Below are 20453 nucleotides of genomic sequence, written 5' to 3' on the forward strand. Positions count from 1 at the left end.
GAATTATGTTCATCTAAAGGAACCTAGTTATATGAATGTTCAAGATGTTCATGATTACAATATTAGAACGAGAACGAATTTAGTAAGTCCCACTTGTAGATTGACTAAGACACATAATTTTTTCTTAATTATGAGTATAAATTTCTATAACAAATTGTTCACTATAGTTGAGCAGAGCAGCAATTTTAGCATATTTTAAAGGTTCTGTTAAAAGATTTTTATTAGATTACAGGCCTTATAGTCTTGACGAATTTTTTAACATGTAACATGTTTTTGCTTTTAGTTCCTATGACAAGGCCTATTACACGTATGTTCAATGGTCAATAAAGTAATTATTATTATTACTATTATTATTATTATTATTATTATTATTATTATTATTATTATTATTATTATTATTATTATTATTATTATTATTATCTTTACAGTAACTTATTCCATGTCAAACTAAGGATTTATGAATAGGTTACTTCCTCGTAAATGATATATAATTTAATTAAATTCTAATTAATTCAGTTTATATTCATGTTTATAATTTGTTTGAAGCATCACGTATGTCTGTCCTTCATGTCATAGCTTCTACACACTCAAAAGACTTAAGCACCGTTCTACTTAAGAAAGTACACAAACATTTTTTTCTATTTATGAAATTGACATTAAGACTTTGATTTCATGTCTGATGAGTATTATTGTACAACTGGTCCGGGATCACGCCTCACCTCTTTATTGATCTGCAACGCGCGTGTTTGTCACAAGCCACGTGAAGCGAATTCGCCGTTGAAAGCAGTATACAAATTGTCGTGGAAGCTCAAAGGTCGTTGCTTTTGTTACCCCTACTGAAATTTTTTTTATTTCGCTTTTGAGGAGTGTTATTTCACGCGATTTATGGAACAGTTCTTCTGAAATAAATGTGCAGAGCTTGGTCGCAACAGTTGGCTCGGAGATTTCCCAGATAACGTAGTAAAGAGCAGCTCAACGGAGATGCTTGCGGTGAAGACGATCTGCCTCGTTGCATTGTTACTCTTGATTCTGAAGATCCAAGGTATGCAATTACTGCGATTTATTAGTGCTATTCTTTAAAGTTAAATATAACTCTAATAATTTAATTAGTTACTAAAATTTACAAATTATATTTTTGAGATGTCATAATGAAATAGAGGTAACTTTAACAATTAATTTATTGACTAAAATTTATAAATTAGATAATTGAGACTTTCTAATGAAATAACTTCAATAATTAATTTTGTACCGGTATCTAAGATTTATAAATTAAATTTTTGAAACTTAAATAAGAAAATAAGTATAAAAATTTGTTCAATCAGTTACAAAAATGTATAAATTAGTTTTATAAACGCAATTTTCAGATGTTCACTATGAAAATACTTATTGAGATTATAAAATTAACGAATGTATATTTCAAACATAACTAATAAAGTAAATGTAGAAATTTAGTTAATCGGTAACTTAAGTTTATTAATTAGCTAATTAAAATATAAATAGTAGTAAAATAATTTAATAATTCATTTTACTATTTACTTGCAAATTGTATTATTAACACTTAAATATCTTAAACTACTACCACTACAGCTAATAATGTCAATAATAACGATAATAATAATAATATTGCCAATAATAATAATACATTTACCTAGCCAGTGACTCATTGATAAAATTGTATAATCATTTAATTTTCCATTTTTGTAAGAATGGTATATGCTCTTATTGTACCTAAATAATAATTTTCAAAATTATGTAATCATTTAGATAGGCCTACATAAATTTAATTTAATAACTAAATGAATATGAACACTTTTATTTTCTTAATTACTTAATTACACTAAATAAACTTTTGACAAATAATCCTGTAATTATAAATGGACTAGTATGTAACAAGCTGAACTACTAAATTTATGTTAATTAATACCAGTTTTGAAACTTTAGTAAAAGAACTATAATAACAAACATAGTTATTATAACAAAAGTTAAATATAATGAGAAATTAAGAAGACGCGCAATAAATAAATAAATAAATAAATGAATAAATAAAAATAAATAAATAAGCAAGTAAATAAATACACACACACACACACACACACACACATATATATATATATATATATATATAAACATCTTATTTAAGAAATGAGATACAACTAATTATTCTCACGTGTTTTTTTTAAATCTCGTCATATGAATAATTTAAGATAAATAACGAAATAACTATAATAAAGTTATTAATAAAATAATAAGTTAGAATTAGATTATTGAGAATTTAATAAAAATATAATTACTTGCAGTTATCCATTTAATAATAATAATAATAATAATAATAATAATAATAATAGTAATAATAATAATAATAATAATAATAATAATAATAATAATAATAATAATAATATAAAATAGAGCAATGCTTTCGTGGAATGCATACGTAAGCTTACTAGTAATGCTTTCAATCCAACTTTTGTTATTGTATTTATAAATCTTAACAATTAGTGTATATTACCGGTACTTAATAAAAATAATAATAATATGCCCTAGATCTTGACAATCAACTAAACATTTTATTATTATTATTATTATTATTATTATTATTATTATTATTATTATTATTATTATCATTATTATTATTATTATTAAAATACGAACTCGAAATAATTTAAGGGATCATACTTTCCTTTCCGGTACAGGCAAAATACGTTTCTAATATTCTCCGACTGCTTAGGCATTCACTTGCGTTTATCTGGATACATAATTCGTTAAAATAGCCTATACGAAAAGAAATAACAATGACCTATACACAAATAGCTTGCATAGGTTTGGTAAATCAACCTTAAATTACAAAATTAAAAACGTGTATCGTAGTCTTAAACTTCATGCTCTTGTGAAAGAAAATGCGTTTTTGTTACTATTTTTACCTTATTTTAACAAATGTATGTAATGTTAAATTATCAGGACTTACAAAAGTCCTATTATTTCCATGCTAATCTTGTTCCACTTTCACTTTGCTATCATTTTATCATACTTTTACCCCCTGATTGCATATCTAGTTGAAGAATAGACTTAAATAACAAAAGTCAAGCCATTCATACCATAAGCATATTTTAAATAATAATTAAAATTTAATATATTTATCAAATTATAAACACATAGAACATTGTGAACGGCACTTATTTAAAATAATAATTTTGTCTATGCAATCTCGAATTGGTATTATTGAGTGTATTTTGAGTAGAATAGAGAATTTTTCAACGCGTTGTAGGTGTTGTAATTGTCTTTTTTATATTTCAATTTTATATTAATCGCTCCTTACACAAATTATTGCAATTCTCTTTTGTGGATGAAATGGTAGGTTTACTTTTACATAAATCTTGTTCTTAGTTTAAAGGATGTTTTAAATAATGCTATAAGTTATAAAATTAAATCCTCTGCAATATATTACGCCAAAAATTTGCCAGTGGAATCGAAACTCGACGCTGTTTATTGAGAAATATTTTACTCAAAAGAAAATAAGAACTAGGAAGCTGGAAAGTCATTACTTAAGAGCGACTAGGCTATGTCTGAAGGGTGCTTATGGGGACTTATAATCGGTGGAGAAAGAAAAAGCTGATTGCCTGTACCGGATGTCAAATTCGTTGATTGAAAGAGATTTGACTTTCATTTATTTTTGTTGGTTAAAGAAAAACAAATGAAAGTATTGCATTTGAAACTCTTTGCAGGTTATAATTCCAAGAGCACAGGGGGCTCAAGGCTTGTAAACTTAAATAGAGAAGAAGAATGTAAGTAACAAAGTTTTATAATTTAATAAAGAAAGTTCTCAACGTACTGTTTTTTTAAGTGTTTAGGATCTGTGGGTATACCATTAGGCCGTTGTTACTATTGTCTGAGTCCCTTTTTCTATTGTGTGTTGTAGAGGCTTGCGTGTGTGTAACTGATTTTTTAGATTTTAGATGTATCGAAAAACTCTAATAATAGAGTTTCAAGATATACAAAAAATATTACATGAAAATTATATATGATTTCGCCGGGTAATTAAAATTACTTCGAGATATCGAATAATCGAGTTCGTTACAAAAGTTCGACTTAAAGAAGTTTGACTGTAAAATATGAAGGGTTCAGAGCCAAAGTGGGCCATACGCCATTTATTAAAAAACGGAAAAAGTAATGGTTAACGGTAAGTGAATACCATAGTTTAATGAAGATTGACTTATCATTTAGTTTTAATGTGCATACTTTACATTACTTGCTATAATATGTTTCCATTGAATTATGGCAATACCTTAATTTTAACCCTTGTTTCCTACGTCTTTAATATGTGGCGCTTGGCCCACTATGGTTCTGAACCCTTCATATAATTTTAGAAGACCTACCACACTATTTGAACATTAAGTCATAGAGAGGCAGTGGCGGCTCCTGCATATTTCTTAAGAGGAGGAAATAAATTAACAGCACTAAATGACACGTTCTTGAATGAAACATGCTACAAATTAGCCTACATGCATACATGTAAGACCAGTTAGTGTTGGGGTTGGCCTTCCCTTCTGTATAGCAATAATCTGTTCTTGTAAACTGAGTTTCCTAAATTGTCCAAAATATATTATGATTTCACTTCCATTCATTGTTGAATAATTGCACAAATTAACAATTACAAGGAAATTCACAACCTCGTAGCATTTTTCGAGCACACAATAGCATCACACGTGTTGAAGAGACTAGCTACTAACTCGTAACCGGAACCGTTTTACGGAAATGGAAATAGGAATGGGAAATAATCTGAGGAAAGCGAGAACACTGTACCCACCCACGTGGTCTGTGTTGCCACATGTACATTTTACAAGTTCAGTATCACATACTTTTGAAGAATGTCAGTTCTTGTAAAGTCATAGTATCATTATTGTTCAAAGCTGCCTATAGCCGATTAATTTTTTATGTTAAAAATGGTGTAGTTTGGAGTACCTACTTTCAGTTTCAAATATATTTGTACAAAACTGACAACTTGGCTGTTGCTTTGTCTAGTAAACAATGAATAGAAGTGAATTTCAGGGGCCAACTACGTAAAACTACTTCCTCTTTGTTTTACATAAACCCGACTTTAACTTTCAAATATCCACGAAAGTTTCAAACCATGAATAGTAGCCTATGTGAAGTGCAATGAATAATATTTTTGATTTATAATTTAAAAAAAAAGTTTACATGGTGTCTTTCTTAGCTTTGCGTTAAAACTGTTTTTGTTGTGTCTCCTCCTAGATGGATGTGTTATAGTCCGGATGAATGCAACATCGTTAGGTGGCAGCGGTAGCGAGCTTGCTGCACGACCAGTCTGTTTCTGTTTCCCGCCCATGACTGATTCAGCGGAGGATCTCCTCCCTCTCCGTTCATTTACTTGCTTTAAAACTCTGCATCTTTCTCAGGCCGGTAGTGCGCTGTTGTCTATGTGTGTTAACTGCAGTAGAGGAGGAATGGAGTGCCTTTCCTCTACACAGACAACCTCGCATCTTTCTCACAGTTTTCTACAGCACATGAGCGCGCGTCGCGTCGTTTAAAACTCGATCAACCGAGTTTTTCTTATAGCCGTGAACTTAAAAATTATCGAATCTTCCTCGAATTTCAAGGCACATATTTTATTTGGTATTTACTTTCAAAAGAAGAAAATGTGAGGAGGACGTTCCTCCCTTCCCTCCCCCGAGGAACCGCCACTGCAGAGAGGTCTAAATCTCCACAAAGATGTGCCTTGCTATCAGTGGCATCGAGGCCTTCATACACAGATAGTTTCAGGGGGTAAGCTACAATATTTTAAGCTGTCATTATGCTACACTTTATCCGTGAAGACAAACTACGACACTGTTTGAGCAGTTAGTGAGAGCTGATAGCTATTCAAAATTTACTTCAATCCTTACCATTGGTTAACGCAGGTGATGCTTTACGACGTCTCAACATTTCGGTGTTAGGTGGATAAAAATATATTCTTCTTATTTTCCGTCTTCTTTTCATTCTAATCATCTACATCGCAAAATTTTTGTGCGAAGAGCGTAGAGAGAACGTAAGATCAATTTTAAAATAAGAACATATATCCTGAAGTGTGTCGGTTACGAGTTACAACCCGTAATAAATGCCAGACTGTCGAACAGTCTTGCGTGCATGTCTATTGGAATGGCTGTCGTACTGGGGAATTTAAGCTGATAAATGATGTGTGAAATTATACCAGAATTTGGTATGATTTTACAAAAAATTTGTCATGAAAGAGGAAAAAAAGAAGCATTTGGAAATCTGGGAATAATGTTTGCCCTATGAAAATAATTAGCTATAGATAGAAACCAACCCGTCTCACGCAGGCCTGAACGATTGGTCGTAACTCATCCAATAATCCGTAAAGTTGCATTGACTGCTAACTACTAAACATATAGGTTGTGGGCAACCGAGGAGTTTTCAGGCTCGATTCCTATTTTTAAGGCGAGAACAGAAATAAACTAAAGAATGAATTTTTTTTTGCCCCAAATAATTACTTTGAATTTTTTGCGTAATTTGGTAGATTGAACAATTTTAAACATTTGCAAAGCAAAGTCAAAAGACAAAGCAATAGCATTTGTGAAGATGTATCGAATTCTACAATTTGGAATTTCTCGTTAGAGAACTGGGTCAAAGAATATCATCCCATTTTGTGTATCACATGCCAAAGCCTTTGGAAGAACCAAAGAATGCAAAGAATAATACCAAATGCAATCAAAGAATCAAACCTTCGGCAAAGATCTGCGAAAACACAAACTTGTATTTTAAGAATGTAAACTCTATTTGTTGTTTTGCGTTTTCTCTGTTTCGGCTTCAATTCGCCTCTTCAGCTAGAGAAGTGTGATGACAAAAATTCTGTCGATCACTACTCCAGGACAGAGTGGAGAAGGAAAGATCTCTAATGAGAAATTCCAAATTGTAGAACATTTCTAATTGTAGATGCTTTTAATTGCGTAATACGTTTAAAGTGTCCTACTATTTTCTCATCCCGCACTATTGCTTAAAAATATAGATATCTCTGAGACTATCAGGATAAAAAGTTTTTGGGTTGGTGTATTTTTAACCTGAATGTTTGTTTCGTAAATTGGCGAAATTGTTCAAGACTGTAATGGCTGACTTTTTTTCTGTGAATTTTCGAAATAAATTTAATATAATTCAGCTTCTCGGAAGTTAAAAATTCATAAGATATGTACCTTATTTTCAGAAACTGAAATAGCTAAAAGAAAGAATATAATAAAGTTTTAAATGGGCCGTCTGTGCTTATCTAATTTATATAAATTATATTAGTTTATAACATGAACGTTTTCGGCACTGGTGTGTGCCATCTTCAGATGTAGAAAAATTCTGCCTAGTTACACTGTCAAATAGATACACGTAATATTGACATGATAATTATGTGTGCACAATAACTTATATACCCATTATCATTTAAAATACAACATGAAATACAAAAACATTTACACACAATTAATTAAAACAGTTGATTTAAAAACATTATTCTTTGCTGCTATGACGTCCATCGTTGTTTGGTAAACGTTGTGGTTGAATTGACGTTTATAGTAGTAACTATGTCAAATGGAATAAACCAGTTTTATATTAAGACGTTACTTGGTTGCACTATGATGTTAAAATATGTATAAAGTAAGCCATAAAATCGTTTCTTAATGGGTTCACTAATTGTCTGATGTTAATCACAGACGGCCCATTTAAAACTTTATTATATTGTAACTTGCTTATCGGAAAAACTCACAACAAGATGAAATTGTTAAAAGAAAGAAGTTTTTACAGCTTATCTACAGTATTACTTTGATTTCTGAGTCCTTGTTTCAGGTAATTTGGATTAAAGCTTTGTTGTGCATGCATATTAATGCAATTTCATTTTTCTTAAAAAGTTAAAAAGAAAATCATAATGTATTATTTTCAAAAAGTACATTTTCTAAACAAGAGTTCAGTACGTTTGAGAGAACAGCAATTGACCAGTAAAATTTTGTTGGAGATATCTATAATACTTTCTGTGATAAAGGTACCTAATTAAAGGTATTAATTTAACATTTATAATATAGGGCTTGCAGAAGAGTCCTCACATTCCATGTTCCATGAATGAATATAGAGCCTCTGATCTCAACTTAAATTGATTTCTATGACCAGTAACCATGTTCAGTGACACATCTTGCTTATATATATATATATATATATATATATATATATATATATATATATATATATATTTAAATCAACGAAATACTTCTCTTTATTTCTTAAAATTAGAAAATAATGAAGAAATTCAAATACTAAAAATATTCCATTTTATGAAATGAATATGATAAATAATTCAGGAGTTTAATGGAATAAGGGCGTCAAAGGGGTTACACCCTTTTTCCATCAAATGTATTGTTCTCACCAAGCTTAGACGACCTCACTCTCACCACTCTGCTGACTCGTGCCTTACCCAAAACATAATAAATCATACGGTGCATGCCTGTTAGTTATGCAGCGATTCACATCATGACTCTGAAATAGCCCAGCCGCTGGGTTGAGGCAAGTACGACGTTTTTTAACACAGAAGTTAGTAGTTATCTCTTGCGGCAAGATAAGTTGACCTCTCTACTCGGGGTGAGGCCGTCTATGTTTGGCAACGCTGTTATAAAGCAATTCAGTTATCAGACGCGGCCAACTGCATTACATAAACATCGAGAGCATGTTGATGTGACTTCTTTGACTTCTTTCCTCTGAGCTGGGGTCGTCTAAGGTTGGCGAGTACAATATAAATAATTCCACCCTTGTTTGAATTTCTCTCTCACCAAGGTTAAAGTCAATATCAACTTTATGGAAGTGAGGGCAACAGTTTGAAGTCAGGTGTGACAACTGCCAAAGAAGAATATGTTGATGATTTAAGTGTATGCAGGAAGAATCCAGAGCCTCTCCAAGACATTGAGGGAGTGCAGTGTTAAAAGACTGGAAGTAACATCTCATGGACTCCTTTTATCAAAAACCTAAGAGCAAATTTCTCTTCAAAATGCAATAGTATGTGAGGCTGCAGTGGTGTACTGATGGAACAGTTCTACAACGATGTTAACACCCTTGAAGTACCGGTATATCAATAAGCCTTTTCCTGAAGAAATAGTGTTGACTCCAGTAGAAAAACCAAATGTGACGGCAGGCAAGTTGCCTGATGTTAGAAGCCTTTGCCGATTTGTCCCAGATCCAGTTAGGGCATGGTATGAGCAAATTGCACCTCAAGATATCCAACAAGACCAACAACAATGTGCCGAAGAAGATGAATTTTCTTTCGACAGTGAAAGTGACTTATTGAAATAAGAAGAACATTTGAGTGTCATATTTGTGATAAATAAGGTACTTTATTGGCTTTTATCGTATTAAATAGTATTAATCATAAACATACATTTCAATAATGGAGTCATATTTTTAAGAAAGTAATCTTTAATTTACAGGAAAGTTAAGAATTATTGGTTTGATGGGAAAAGGGCGTAAACCTTAATTTATATTTCGATAACTGTTTCTAAAATATAAGCGATATCTTCTTTTTGGAGTTCGTGGTACCATCTCCAAATACACCTATAAATCAAATGGATTCACATTTTACAATATTGAAAAAATCCTTAGAGAAATTCTAAAGGAATCACTTCAAATTTTGCAATTCCATTTCTATTTCAAGTAATATGATTCACTTTAATTTTCTTTTGAAATTTATTGTATGTATTTTCATTGTAAATTTGATATATCTATTTGTTTTCTGGATCCTTGTGATCAATCTTATTGAAGGGTAGATGGTTTTATTTTATAAATCCGATGAATGTTCAGACATAGATTTGTCTTCTCTAATATCTACTTTACTAAAGAAAAGCAAAAAATGTCATATTTTAAGTAGTTTAATATAGCAAAACCTACTCTAAATTTTCAATTTAATTTTTCTCAAAAAAGCACTTTTCCGAGTTACGCCTTTATTCCATCTAATTCCTCAATTGAGGCATAATTCTGATTGCTGGTAATAAATGTAAAACGTTATCTAGTACACCCTGTGGAGTAACGGTTAGCGCGTCGCTAAACCAGGTGGCCCAGGTTCGACCTCCGGTCGGGACAAGTTACCTGGTTGAGGTTTTTCCGGGGTTTTCCCTAACCCAATATGAGCAAATGCTGGATAACTATCGGTGCTGGACCCCGGACTCATTTCACCTCCATTTTCACCTTCATCTCATTCAGACGCTAAATAACGTAGAATGTTGATAAAGCGTCATAAAATAACCTACTAAAATAAACAAAAAACAACATTATGCTATACTACCGAAAATTTTAAAATATACAATTCCTCAGGTCAGAGTCTACACGACTTCATTATAATTCTCCACGTCTACTTAGCCAGTTTACTCATGTCAAATTTTTTAACCTTTTTGCTCTTTGAGGTATTTCATTATCTCACACTAGACAGATAATCCACGGAATTCCAGCGATGTGAGTTAACATGTCTCCGGATTTCGACATAAGATAAACACGAACATCCCTTTGACAGGCGGCAAAGATCCGTGTCGAAGGCGGATCTAAACCACGATTGCAGTATAGGTACCAAAGCTGCACCTTAACTGCTGCATATGCAACATGAATGCCTGTGAGTACATAATAAAAAGATAGAATAAAATGCATAGCAGAATGTGTGACTAATACTTTTAAACACGCGAAAAATATCCGATAAGATAAAAGTTTGCGGAGTGAGTGACAGCAAAGCGCTAAAGAAAATAAATGAGCGAGTACACCTTTCTTTAGAAACCGATAAGATTGGAAGAACATAGCTCTGTTGCGAGAAGAAACAACAAGTTAAAGGAGAAAGCAGGAGTTGTGCCTAACATTATTGCAATTAGAAGACTGTAATTTTATTATTACAATTTATTCATAAAAGCAAACAAACATATCTATTACCCATGCGGTGTTGATAATTGGCATTAAAATTGGCATTTAAGGGGCGAGACGGGATAATTCCTGAGAATTGCATCCCAAATAGGCTTTTGTGCACCCATTATGGAATAAGTTGTGCCCTGATTGTACTGCTTGCTAAGCCGCTTAGCACCCGCTGCACCAAGCATTAATCTCCAGCAAGCAAGTCCGAATACCATACCTCTGGCAGTTCGAATCAAATTTCTGCACATTTGAAGGACAAAACTAAAATTCTTTCAATCATTTATGATCATAACACACTCCTCTCTTTTAAATTGACTGAGGATATTGGGAATTAAATCAATGTTACTTTCAAAACATGCAATGAAATATTTCATATAAAACATTTCTTTTCTCGAAAAGGAATAAAAAACAGGCAAAATTGTATTAAACTTTTTGTTTGAAATATCTCAAAGAATAACCCCTTGAAATTAATGACATTACTTATAGTTCACTCATTACTTATAGTTATATATATCCTATATCGCCAACAATCAACAACCAATCAAAAACTACAATGCCTGATCCGACTGGTGAGAGTGATTTAAAATTAAATCGTAGTTCAACATAAAGACTTTAAATAAAATAATAAACGTCCTTGTCAAATGCTTGAGAAGCAAAATTATAAACAATTAATTTAGTTTTGTATTAATATTTTTCATATTTGGTTTCGGCTATTCTTCTTTTTCTTCTTCTTCTTCTTCTTCTTCTTCTTCTTATTATTATTATTATTATTATTATTATTATTATTATTATTATTATTATCATTATTATTAAACGTAGTATTATTAAAAAGAATATGCCCTACCAAATTCCCACCTCCATAAATATTTCATCTCTCCTATATTGAAAGGTATATTATATGCGCTTTATGATTGCTGAAATTGGCATGAGACGTTTAATTCAGTATTTCGCTGATAAAGTTGAAAGTTCTGTCGTGTAATATAAGATATTTGTATGTGTGCTGCTAAATAATGATTTTTATGCAGAAGATAAACAATAAAAGCAGTCAAATTACGAAAATGGTACAACAAAATACAAGAGAATTACGAGGGTTGATCGCTATGCTGTAGCCCTGACCAATTTATAGTTGAAAAAAATCTTACCTCATTTTTCCACATAGTCCCTACTAAATTCATGCACTTTCCCCAGCAATACTCCAACATTTCCATAGCTTCCTGGAAGAAGGATTGTCCAACCTCTGCAAACCACTGGTTTACGGACTACATGACTTCATTATTGGACGAAAATTTCTTCCCACGCAGGTGTTCTTTGAGTTTTGGGAATAGTCTGAAGTCGCTGGGTGCCAGATTTGGAGAATAGGGTGGGGTGGTCCAGCAATTCAAATCCTGCTGTTGAAATTGCAGCCATTGCAACTAAGGACTGGTGACTTGGAGCATTGTCTTGTTGGAAAAAATTTTTCCCCTAAACTTGCCGTGATGTTTCTCTTTGATAGCATCCTACAATTTTTAAATTAAATTTGTATATTAAGGGCCTGTTATTGTGGCTCCTTTCTGCAAATAGTCTATCAGAATAACACCTTAGGTATTCCAAAAGACAGCGAGCAAAACTCTGCCTACTTGAACTCTTTAGGGGTCAGTGAACCCTTATGTTTCCACTCCAAATTTGAATTTTGGTTTCAGAGTCATAGTGGTGAACCCATGTATCATCTATAGTCACATATCGTTTCAATTTTATTTTGTTTACTCTAAAATTAGTTAAATGCTGCTCGCAGAGCTCTGCTCTTTGTCTTTTTTGCGTCGGCGTCAACATTCGCGGCACCCACCTTAGTTATTTTTCTTCATGCCCAATTCGTTTACTAAAATATTGTGCACACTATGATATGAGAAGCCTGGTTCTTCTACTAAATCTTTGATTGTGACTCGTCGATTTTGCAGCACTAAATAATGCAATTTATTGATGTTTTCTGGTGTTGTGACAGTTCTCGAAGGGTCGCCACCATATTCATTTTCACAGATGTTCTCCCACATTTAAACATTTGACACCACCTTTTTGCTATACAAAGGTACCTATGAATTTGGGATGGAGACATTCCCTTCTCTTGAAGGTATTTAATCATAGCTCTTTGCTGACAGGCTCCATTTCAGTACTGATGCAGCATCTCCGGCCACTTGAACACTTGCTACGAGCCAACGAGGACATGTGCAAACTTTCAATTTGGCGTGTAGCCATAACACATTTCAGTCATTTGTGAATTGTGTGCCACAAAATAGAAATTTTAGTACAACTAGAAATAGATCAGGACTACAGCATAGAGATCAACTCTCGTTAATGCAGTTCTGTTCTGTCTCGAACTTTCGCTTTAATGTAATAACGTACCATGTTTGTAGGATGGATAGTTGCCAGTAGTGAGGACATTGAGTCCAATTTAATCTTAATATTTGAGCAACAAACCTTGAACTGTAAGAAATCAGACGGTATGTAAACCTTCTTGATCAAATAAGAGAGCTGTTCTCGCGACTATCTCGCTCCCTTGTAAGTTAAATAAATATCACGAAGTCCTGCACCGAAAATCCATGAATCCCGTCCACATCTGTCTTTAAATTTTATTGCAAATGATATCAACCTTCACTGATAATGCTTGTTTGATATTAACCGATCCTGTTGGCTGTTACCCCATGACCTTGTTAAGGTGAATTTATCAACCCTTCACTTTACAATTAAATAGAATTAATTTTCTCTGGAAAATGTTAGAATTAAAATATAACACTACTATATTTTTTATTTAGTGGACTGCCCATACCACCTGTATAATTTTGGCTAACTGTGTAATGAATTTTCTTTCTGCAGCACTAAAAGATACTGACACCAACACATTAAATAAAATTAACAATGTCACATTTACGAAACAAGACATTTGATACTTTTTTAACACTCTGTAAATATGCAATATATATATATATATATATATATATATATATATATATATATATATATATGCACTATAAATCTTGACCTTTGGTTACAAATAACTTGAAATACATTTATATAATGGTAGCATACGATTTGTACAAAGGAATAAAACATACGAATATGCTAAAATTCCCCAGTCTAATAATTATTCAGTCAGATATTTGGGAAGCAGAATCACTAGATTGTATTGTTCACAAATGATTAATTCAACTAAAAATATTCCTCAGTAATTGTAGTAATTTCCTTGTTTGTTCTAACAGCAGTTGTTTCTATTAGTTTGTTAGCAATTAGTCTTTAACAAAACATAATATTTGACTTTGTGCACTGTTTTCAAGGAAGCGCACGCAAAGCAGTTTATAATATTACTCTTTCGTGTTTGTACGTAAAACAGCTCATTTGAAGACTTAAACAGTGCGTGGAAAAGCGGTAGCGTTGATAACTCGTTACACTGCAGTTAAGATACTACACGATTTATTGCTCCAATCTAATCTCTGATACATTATTGTTGATGAAATGCACTTCAACTGTTTTCCGTCTTTCGTATTATAGCCGGAGAAAAACCGGATATCTATTCTCTTAAACATTTTCTTGCAAGTCTAGAAAGGTTCCAATTATTTATGTGACACGGGGATTATTTAGAATTATTACTCATTGGTAAAAGTGTTGAATCGGTGACGGTGGCATATGCCGTTCTTATAAGTTTCTTATCGTACGAGGTTGATTAAGGTAACAAGAGTTCTCACGGCTTACATATTCCTCTCCTGTTCGAATTTTCCACCAGGGTAGCAACTAGCAGCTTTATCACACAGTCATTAGATGACGCATATGTTGCGTCATACCCTCTCAATATCAGTTTTAAGATGTCTGCGCACACGGAAACAAAATCAAAGTGGAAGTACGTGGTGTGATCCAATTTTTGTGTCTGAAAGGCACCTCACAAACAGAAATTCATCGACAACTTATTGAGGTGTACGGTGCAAATGTCATGTCACGGAAACAAGTGTGGGTTTGGTGCTTCTGGTGCGAGGTACTGGACCATCCTCCCTACAGCCTAACCTGTAACTCAGGGATTTTCATCTCTTTGGACCGTTGAAGAAGCACTTGGGTGGTAAGCGATTCAATACCGATACGACCGTCCAGCAAGCAGTCATAACGTGGCTTCAGGACTTGACAGAGATTTCTTCTACGCCGACATCGATGCTTGTCCAAACACTTGTTTCAACGGTCCGAAGAGATGGAAAACACTGGATCCAGATCGAGACTGTAGGAAGCGAGGTCCAGTACCTCCCATCGGAAGCATCAAACCCACACGTTTCCGTAACATTACATTTGCACCGTACATCTAAAAAAGTTGAATTTCTGCTACTGAGTTGCCCTAAAGAAGAAAAAAAAACAGGATCACACCACGCCACACTATTAAATATGCCAGAGAGATAAGTATTTGTACTACGAAAGAAGGCAATTATAATTTTAACATCCTCTCTATCTACTGCCTCATGTAGACAATTGTTTAGGGATCTCTCAATTTTGACTCTCCATGTATGTTCCGTCCCAGAATTCTGTGGAGTGTCGACATGGTTGGCAAGTTGGTATAGCGCTGGCCTTCTATGCCCAAAGTTGCGGGTTCGATCCCGGGCCAGGTCGATGGCATTTAAGTGTGCTAAAATGTGACAGGCTCATGTCAGTAGATTTACTGGCATGTAAAAGAACTCCTGCGGGACAAAATTCCAGCACATCCGGCGACGCTGATATAACCTCTGCAGTTGCGAGCGTCGTTAAATAAAACATAACATTTTTTTTCTGTGGAGTAACTTCGCGCATATGGGGGCGGAGTCTATCTGTGACAGAGTGTATTGCGGGCAGCATCAGCTCGAGTCCGCTAAGGGGCAAGATGCTCGTGCTAGAAGGTAGAGCAGAGTTCAGACAGAAATTATCCCCCCCTGCAAGCGATTGCTCGCTTCGTTCAAGCAATGCCTCCCCAGAGCAGTCATTGGCCCTAGCCCTCCCACATATCACTTGTGCAGAGGTCTTGTTTCGTCTCTCAGCTACCTGGAACGGAACATATGTATATGTGTGTTTATTATGTTCATCTAATGAAACCTAGTTATATAAGTGTTTAAGATGTTCATGATTACAATATTAGAACGAGAACGAACTCCCATTTGTAGATTGACTAAGACACGGAATAATTTTTTAATAATGAGTGTAAATTTCTATAAAAAAATTGTACACTACGATTGAGCAGAATAGCAAATTTAACATTTTTTTAAAGTTCTGATAAAAGATTTTTATTAGATCACAGGTCATATAGTCTTGACGAATTTTTTTAGTATGTAACATGTTTTTGCTTTTAGTTCCTATGACATGGACTAAGTTCAATGTTCAATGGCCAATAAAGTAGGCCTAATTATTATTATCATTATTATTATTATTATTATTATTATTATTATTATTATTATCCTATTATTATTACTTACTTACAAATGGCTTTTAACAAACCCGTAGGTTCATTGCCGCCCTCATATAAGCTCGCCATCGGTCCTATCCTGTGCAAGATTAATCCAGTCTCTATCATCATATCCCACCTCCCTCAAATCCATTTTAATATTATCCTCCCATCTACGTCTCGGCCTCCCCAAAGGTCTTTTTCCCTCAGGCGTCCCAACTAACACTCTATATGCATTCTGGATTCGTCCATACGTGCTACATGCCCTGCCCATCTCAAACGTCTTGATTTAATATTCCTAATTATGTCAGATGAGGAATACAATCCATGCAGATCTGCATTGTGTAACTTTCTCCATTCTCCTGTAACTTCATCTCTTTTAGCCCCAAATATTTTCCTAAGAACCTTATTCTTAAACACGTTAAATCTCTGTTCCTCTCTCAAAGTGAGAGTCCAAGTTTCACAACCGTACAGAACAACCGATAATATAACCGTTTTATAAATTTTAACTTCCAGATTTTTTGACAGCAGACTAGATGACAAAAGCTTCTCAACCGAATAATTACACGCATTTCCCATATTTATTTTGCGTTTAATTTCCTCCCGAGTGTCATTTATATTTGTTACTGTTACTACAAGATATTTGAATTTTTCCACCTCTTCGAAAGATAAATTTCAAATTTTTATATTTCCATTTCGTAGAATATTCTCGTCACGAGACATAATCATATACTTTGTCTTTTCGGGATTTACTTCCAATCCTATCGCTTTACTTGCTTCAAGTAAAATTTCCGTGTTTTCCCTAATCGTTTGTGAATTTTCTCCTAACATATTCACATCATCCGCATAGACAAGAAGCTGATATGACCCGTTCAATTCTAAATCCCCTCTGTTATCCTGTTATTATTATTATTATTATTATTATTATTATTGTTATTATTATTATTACAGTAACTTTTTACAAGTTAAACTAAGGACTTATGTATAGGTTACTTCCTCGTAAAGGATATACAATTTAATTAAATTCTAATTAATTCAGTTTACATTCATGTTTATAATTTGTTTGAAGCATGACGTGCGTCTTGCCTTCTGTCCTTCATATCATAGCTTGTATACAATCAAAAGATTTAAGTACCTTTCTGCTTAAGAAAGTACACTTACTCATTTTTTTCTATTTATAAAATTGACATTAAGAGTTTGCTCACGCCTCACCTCTTTATTGATCTGTAACGCGCGTGTTTGTCACAAGCCACGTGAATTTCCCGTTGAAAGCAGTATACAAATTGTTGTGAAAGCTCAGAGGTCGTTGCTTTAGTTACCCCTACTGAATTTCGTTTAGTTCGCTTTTGAGGAGTGTTATTTCACGCGATTTACGGAACAGTTCTTCTGAAATAAATGTGCAGAGCTTGGTCGCAACAGTTGGCTCGGGGATTTCCCAGATAACATAGTAAAGAGCAGCTCGATGGGGATGCTTGCGGTGAAGACGATCTGCCTCGTTGCATTCTTACTCTTGAGTTTGAAGATCCAAGGTATGCAATTACTGCGATTTATTAGTGCTATTCTTTAAAGTTAAAAATAATTCTAATAATTTAATTATTTACTAAAATTTACAAATCAGATTATTGAGATGTTATAATGACGTAGGGGTAACTTTAACATTTAATTTAGTGACTAAAATATATTAGACAAATGAGACTTTCTAATGAAATAACTACAATAATTAATGTTGTACCGGTAACTAAAATTTATAAATTAAATTTTTGAAACTTAAATAAGGAAATAAGTATAGGAATTTGTTCAATCAGTTACAAAAATGTATAAATCAGTTTTATAAACAAGTTTTTTGAGATGAATATCCTACTATGAAAATACTTATTGAGCTATTTAAAGTTAATGAATAATAATAATAATAATAATAATAATAATAATAATAATAATAATATAATAACTAATAAAATAAATGTAGAATTGGTGACTTAAATTTATTATTTAGGTAATTAAAATATAAATAGTAGAAATAGTAATATGCGTTACAAGAGCGGTATGTTGAAGTTTTCATGTTCGAGGAAAAGTTTGAAAAAGCGAAACGAAGTTGAGCTTTTTTAATTTCCGAGAATTGAAAGAAAACATACCACTCGTGTATCGTACATTATTTTGTGCGAAGATCGTTTATTACATACCTGAAAGAGGAATTTCTAATTAGTTGCAATAAAATCTCCATCTTGGTTTCTGTTCAATGACGGCAAATTTGCAAAACAAAAATATCTATCTTCAACATTGTTGCTTTAAAATGTTTTCTGTGTTTACTATACTCCAGCAGGCCGTGATATACGTCTGTCTTTTTTTCCCCCAGTCTATAAATGCGAACTTAAAACAAACGATAAGGTTATGTAATGATTTATTTTTCATTTTAATATTTTAACATTATTATTTATATAACATATTGCAGTAATAACATCGGCATCTGGAATCTTGTTGATTTTTTTACGGCTTCGTTAATGTTACTTGCATCACGAATGCAGTAACTTTAGTGGAGTTGTAGAGTTTACTTAATTTTTGCAAATATTTAAAAACAATAATTAACAGTGCAATGTAGGTGAAATTGCAGTGGTAAGTTTCCAATTTATAATTATTACTATGTTAAACGTCTCTAAAAATAGCATAATATGTTAAAAGCCTAAAGCAGTAAAATCAATATGTCACTTAAGCGGTAAGAAGAGGGAAATTGTTATGTGTGTTAGGTTGGGAATATTGAATGTGGAATTTTACACTTTCCGCGGATTGGTTTTGTGCGGAAACCAAGCAAATACGCACGATCTCGCACAAAATAATTTAATCAGTTATTTCACTATTAACTTAAAAATTTCATACTGTATTACTGAAACTTAAATACCATTGCTGTTACTGCTACAGCTAATAATATCAATAATAACGATAATAATAACAATACAAATAATAATACATTTACTTAGCCAGTCACTCATTGATAAAATTGTATAATACCTAATTTAATTTTCAGTTTCCTTTTCTATATTATTAAGAATTATATATGTTATTATTGTACCTAAATAATAATTTTCAAAATTACGTAATCATTTAGATAGAGGATATAAATTTAATTTAATGACTAAATAAATATAAACATTTTTATTTTCTTAATTACTCAATGAGATTAAATAAACTTTTGAACCTTAATAATAATGCAACTATAAATGGTCTTGTAGGCCTATGTAACAATTTATGTTCATTAATTCGAGTTTTGAAATTTTAAGAAAAGAACTACAGTAACGAACATAGCTACTGTATTGGGTTACTTTAGGACGCTGTATCAACATCTCAGGTTATTTAGCGTCTGAATGAAATGAAGGTGATAATGCCGGTGAAATGAGTCCGGGGTCCAACACCGAAAGTTACTCAGCATTTGCTCGTATTGGGTTGAAGGAAAACCCCGGAAAAACCTCAACCAAGTAACTTTCCCCGACCGGGATTCGAATCTGGGCCACCTGGTTTCGCGGCCAGACGCGCTGACCGTTACTTCACAGGTGTGGGCTAGCTACTGTAATAAAAGTTAAATATAATTAGAAAATTAAAAAACTTGAAGTAAGCAAATAAATAAATAAATAAATAAATAAATAAATAAATAATAAATAAATAAGCAAATAAGCAAATAAATAAATAAATAAATAATAAATAAATAAATATATAACTAAATAAATATAATATTAAAGAAATTAGGCACAGCCAATTATTCTCACGTTTAATCTTGTAATGTGAATAATTTCAGGTAAATAACGAAGTAACTATAATAAAGTTAGTAATTTAAATAATAAGTTAGAATCAGATTATTGAGAAAATAACAATTAAAAATTATAATTATTTGATTTTATATATAGATATCGATAATATAAAATAGACTAATGCTTTCGTGAATTGCATACGTTCTAATAAACTCAAATGCATGGGAATTTAGAAATTTGAAACTAGCACTGCTTTTAATTCAACTTGTGTTATTGCATTTATAACTTCTCACGATAAATTATGTATTACCGGTACTTAATACAATTAATAATATATAGGCTACCCTAGATCTTAACAATCAATTAAACGTTATTATTATTAT

General features: G+C 32.5%; 1 long non-coding RNA gene across 1 annotated transcript in view; it reads left to right on the forward strand.

Annotated features, from left to right (window-relative positions):
- Positions 1–798: 798 nt before the first annotated feature.
- Positions 799–20453, forward strand: part of LOC138702700 (uncharacterized) — a 49788-nt gene continuing 30133 nt past the window's right edge. Inside the window, exons 1-2 of the long non-coding RNA XR_011332865.1 lie at positions 799–1042; positions 3720–3779. This is a non-coding gene — a long non-coding RNA (uncharacterized lncRNA). The remainder of the gene's footprint in view (positions 1043–3719; positions 3780–20453) is intronic.

This window comes from Periplaneta americana, chromosome 7 (assembly GCF_040183065.1).
Source record: "Periplaneta americana isolate PAMFEO1 chromosome 7, P.americana_PAMFEO1_priV1, whole genome shotgun sequence".
NCBI lineage: Eukaryota > Metazoa > Arthropoda > Insecta > Blattodea > Blattidae > Periplaneta > Periplaneta americana.